Below are 5,887 nucleotides of genomic sequence, written 5' to 3' on the forward strand. Positions count from 1 at the left end.
TGACCCTTTGTTTGTCTATCTGTTGCACTCTGAAGTGCTTCCCATGCGACCACAAAGCTCCATATTTGTGATACTGCAGCCACAAAATTGAAATACACTAAAAGTTATTAAAGCAAACTAATTTTCATGTACATCTCAAAAAGAAAGTTGTGAAATGTACATGCCAATCGCAACTCCTTGACATCTCCTCTTCCTCTTCAATAATCAACACTCCACTCCTCTTTGCCTCTGAGAGTGTCGCATCTAACCACCGCCCAATTGGAAAATCAAGCAATTTCTGAAGATGGTCTGGAAAAGGAAGGTTTCTAGTTGCACGGTTGCGCTTGAATTAAAGGCGATTTGTCAAACCATGTTTCTTTTCCCCTTCATACCTCTCTAGACACTTTTGCAAGATGTCTGAGTTGAGAAGGAAAAATCTCATAACCTTTTCTCGCATTGTAATGTCCATCTTCCTAATGATGCCTTGTCCCTGTGGCTTGTCCCCTATCACCTTGACGTTGACCTCAATAGTCCACATTCGGGGCATCTCTGGATCAATTGAGACCAAACATTCACTGATGAGGACAAGAGACTCTTGTACAAGCCATCCTTCGGCCATTCTACCCTCGGGGCAAGCCCTTTGACGAACAAACCTCTTTAAAGTCTTCATAAATCTTACCAAGAAGAACATCCACCTGCTATGGACCACTGCAACTTCATCGATCAAATGCACAAGTACATGCATTTGGATGGTAAGAATGTTTGTTGGAAAGTACTTCTCCACCATGAACACTGCTTCAATAGCATTTAAGCGTGCTACATCGTTGTTGTCTTCTCTTATCTCTTTTGAACTAATCTAGTGTACCAACTCAATGATTTTGTGCATTGTTCTTCTAGTGTCATCTGTCAAACAACCCTTTATAGCAATTGGTAAGATGAACTGTAAAAATTTGTGCCAATTATGGGACTTAAGACCACTGAGATTGTCATCTCTCGTAAAAGCCGTTTTCAAACATCGCATGCACCCTGTGGGAGTCTTGAATGAAGATATAGTTTTCTTCACTTTTTGCTCTTCTTTCCCACTCAGAACGCATGGACCTTTTGGTATAGACCACTTTCCATTTGGTTTAAGTCGAGGCCACATCTCTGGCATTCAACCGAGAGCCTGCAGGTCATCTCTTTGGGCCTTGCTCTCCCTTTTTCCAGTGATGGTCTTCTAGATGATCTCCCCCACATTCTTGAAGATGTGCATTGGGTCGAGCAAATGATTAATATGCAGGTCACTCCAATATGGGAGATCATGGAAAATAGAAAGTCTTTTCATTCCAGGTGGCATCCAATCTCCCGTCTCCAGCCACATGTTTTTCCAATCACGCGCTTTCAGTGGATGCATATCATGTTTGCATATGTTTGGTCCACACAGCTCATGTCCTTCTTGCAAAAATCTACCATGCTCCTCATAAACTGTCTTGCTCAAGTAACTCAAGCGTAAAACATCACATGTTAATGTTTAAAAGAGTTTACATAGCCATGAATCACATGCGTGTGAGGGTTTTAAAGGCACTTACCTGAGCACTTACCGAACCCTGGCCAATCGTGCATGGTCCACATGAGAATGCCTTGCACATGTACATTCCATCATCCGATTGGTTGGGACATATCAACCACATCGATTCCTGTCCACAAGATTTGGAGCTCTTCTATAAGTGGTGCCAGATAGACGTCCGTGTTCTTTGCTTTGTACTTTCCTGGGACGATCAATGACAACAACAGATGGCCCTTCTTGATAGCGAGCCATAGTGGAAGATTATAATTAACCAGAAAAATAGGCCACGTGCTCCATCACGAGCTCCGTAATTTGAACGGGTTTACTGTGTCCATTGCCAGACCAAATCGGATACATCGAGAGTCGTTCTTAAATGTGGGCCAGCTTTTCTCTATGTGATTCCATGCAGGAGAGTCAGCAGGTACCCGCATAACATCATCTGTCAATCTAGTATTTGCGTGCCATGTCATCAAGGCGGCTATGGACTTGTACCTGAAGATGCTCTTTATTCTTGGAATGATAGGAAAGTGTCGAAGGACCTTTGTTGGAATAAATTTTCCCTGTGTGTCCTCCCTGTACCTGTTTGATCCACAATTCGGACACTGTTCCAGGTCTGCATACTCATTGTGAAAAAGTATACAATCATTAGGACATGCATGTATTTTTTGATAATCCAAGCCCAAATTAGTAAGAAGCTTTTTAGCACCTGGACGGGTAGGGGACATGTGATTCCCTTTTGCTCATCCAAAAACCTGACGTTACATAAAATGGTCAGCCCTTTGCACTTTACCATGCATAGGATAAATATGTTTACCTGAAAAGCTTCAGGTATTGGTTGGGAGAACTCAGTCGATGACTACTCATTTGAAAATTGTCTTCTCTGGGATGAAGTTGGAGCAATATCTACTTGCGGACTTTGACCTTCAATCTCTAGACCATGATATCGATAACGCAGGTCTTGTACTTTCTCTATCGGAAAGAGATCGTGATTGCGTATATGTTGGTCGCAGATTTTTCACTTTCAAAAGATCTGATGCTTGCAATGCGCACAAGGACATGCCATCCTATCGTTCATAATTTATCTACCAATGATGCAACAAATAATTAAAACACTCTAGTTGTTATAACTACAAGCTTTCACAACCTCACTTTCGCTAGCCAGGCCCGATCCCGCAGACCTTGGTCTAGAGGTGCACGGAGATTAGGACCACAGGGTAATAATCTCGTCTCTATTGGTCAATGAATATATATTTAAAGTTCTTGAACTCTGTGTGTACTTTTGAAGTCCGCTTGCATTTTTCAACTATTTTTTGCTAGCTCTAACAAACTCACATTCTCTAGCCAGGCCTGATCCCCACACACCTCGGTCTAGAGGTGCACGGAGATTAGGAACACAGGGTAATAATCTCGTCGTTATTGGTCAATGACTATTTATTAAGGTTCTTTCAGTCCATGTGCACTTTTGCAATTCAATTGCGTTTTTCTACTATTAATCTGACGCTAGCTCTAACCTAACCTATAATCTAACCTAACCTAACTTAATGTAACCTATCTTATAACATCTACCTAACCTAACCTAACCTAACTGAAGTCCGTTTGCGTTTTCAGAAGTACACAAGTCACTTCAAAGTCCGATTGTGTTTTTTCAGGTATACGCGTCATACTTGAAGTCCGTTTGTATTTTCTCCACTATTATGCCGTTGGTAGCTCTAACCTAACCTAACATAGAACCTAAACCTAACATAACCTAACCTAACAAAGAAACAACACAATGGTGAGCCGTTTAGCAAAACGACAAGCCGTAGATCTTGCCCACACTGCATATGCGATGTGGGAAAGCTCTATGGCTTGCCAATTTGGCAAATAGCTCACCATTGTATTGTTTTAAGAGTTGCGAAGCGATTTTATGGCCTGAAAATCGGTCACAGACTCGGTCACAGACATATAGACAACACCATGGCGAGCCGTTGGTAATATGGCAAGCCATAGAGCTTACCGTATTGCCAAATGGATCGTCATTGTGTTGTTTTTAGGGGCACGAGGCAATTTTAGCACTTGAAAATCACTCCCAAACATATAGACAACACCATGGCGAGCCGTTCGGCAACAGGGCAAGCCATAAATCTTTCCCACAATGCATATGCATTGTAAGCAAGATCTATGGCTTGCCGTATTACCAAACGCCTCGCCATGGTGCTATATTAGGACTTGAAATCCGCTCACGGACATATAAACAACAAAATGGCAAGCCGTTGCCAATACAGAAAGCCATAGAGCTTGCCCAAAATGCATATGTGTTGTGGGTAAGATTTATGGATTGCCGTATTGACGAACGGAATGCCATTGCGTTGTTTTTAATATGTGCTGTGAGTAACCTCTATAGCTTGCCGTATTGTCGAACGTAGCTTAACCTAACTTAACGTAATGTAGGTTTAGCTAACCTAATGTAACATAACCTAACGTAACTTAACTTAACCTAACATATAAGATAACATAACTTAACTTAACAAAGCTTAACCTAACCTAACCTAATATAACTTAACCTAATGTAGCTTAACTTAATCTGACCTAACGTATAAGATAAACTAACCTAACCTAACATATAACGTGACATAACAATGTAGCTTAACTTAACATAACCTAACCTAACCTAACTTAACTTTTAACTTAAACTTCACCTAACCTATAATCATTATGCCTAACCTATTATCTAACCTAACATAAAACCTATAGCTAACTTAACTTAATGTATATAATCTAGCTTATAACATCTACCTAACCTACAACCTAACCTAACTGAAGTCCATTTGAATTTTTAGAAGTATATGAGTCATCCTTGAAGTCCGATTGCATTTTTACTACTATTAATTTGACGCTAGCTCTAACCTAACCTAATCATTATGCCTAACCTATAATATAATTTAACCTAATGTAAAACCTATACCTAACCTAACTTAATGTAACCTATCTTATAACATCTACCTAACATATAACTTAACCTAACCGAAGTCCGTTTACGTTTTTGGGCAAGCTTTATGGATTGCCGTATTGCCAAACGGATCGCCATTGTGTTGTTTCTAGGGACACGAGGTATATTTAGCACTTGAAAATCACTCGCAAACATATAGACAACACCATGGTGAGCCGTTTGGCAATACGGCAAGCCATGGGGCAATTCTAGGACTTAAAATACGCTCGCAAACATTGTAAGCAAGATCTATGGCTTGCCGTATTGCCAAACCGCTCGCCATGGTGCTATTCTAGAACTTCAAATCCGCTCGCGGACATATAAACAACACAATGGCGAGCCGTTGGCAATACAGAAAGCCATAGAGCTTGCCCACAATGCATATGTGTTATGGGTGAGATTTATTGATTGCCGTATTGACGAATGGAACACCATTGTGTTGTTTTTAATATGCGGTTAGGTAAGCTCTATAGCTTGCCGTATTGTCGAATGTAGCTTAACCTAATGTAGCTTTACCTAACCTAACGTAACATAACCTAACGTAACTTAACCTAACCTAACATATAAGTTAGCATAACTTAACTTAACCTAACCTAATATAACTTAACCTAACGTAGCTTAACTTAATCTAACCTAACATATAAGATAACGTGACTTAACTTAACGTATAACCTAACATAACAACATAGCTTAACTTAACATAACCTAACGTAATCTAACTTAACTTATAACTTAAACTTGACCTAACCTAAAATCATAATGTCTAACCTATTATCTAACCTAATGTGAAACCTATACCTAACTTAACTTAATGTATATAACCTAACCTATAACCTAATCTAACCGAAGTCCGTTTGCATTTTAGAAGTACACGAGTCATCCTCGAAGTCCAATTGCGTTTTTACTACTATTAATTTGATGCTAGCTCTAACCTAACCAATAATCATTATGCCTAACCTATAATATAATCTAACCTAATGTAAAACCTATACCTAACCTAACTTAATGTAACCTATCTTATAACATCTACCTAACCTATAACCTAACCTAGTTTGCGTTTTTTAGAAGTACACAAGTCACTTCAAAGTCAGATTGTGTTTTTTGTGAAGTACATACATCATATTCGAAGTCCGTTTGTATTTCTCGACTATTATACCGTTGATAGCTCTAACCTAACCTAACATATAACCTAAACCTAACATAACCTAACCTAACATACAAACAACACAATGGTGAGGCATATAGCAAAACGACAAGCCGTAGATCTTGTCCACAATGCATTTGCAATGTGGGCAAGCTCTATGCTTGCCAATTTGGCAAACGGCTCACCAGTGTGTTGTTTTTAGAGTTGCGAAGCGATTTTATGGCTTGAAAACCGCTCGTTAGAAATATGG

This window comes from Adiantum capillus-veneris, chromosome 5 (genome assembly GCF_014529385.1).
Source record: "Adiantum capillus-veneris isolate H3 chromosome 5, ASM1452938v2, whole genome shotgun sequence".
NCBI lineage: Eukaryota > Viridiplantae > Streptophyta > Polypodiopsida > Polypodiales > Pteridaceae > Adiantum > Adiantum capillus-veneris.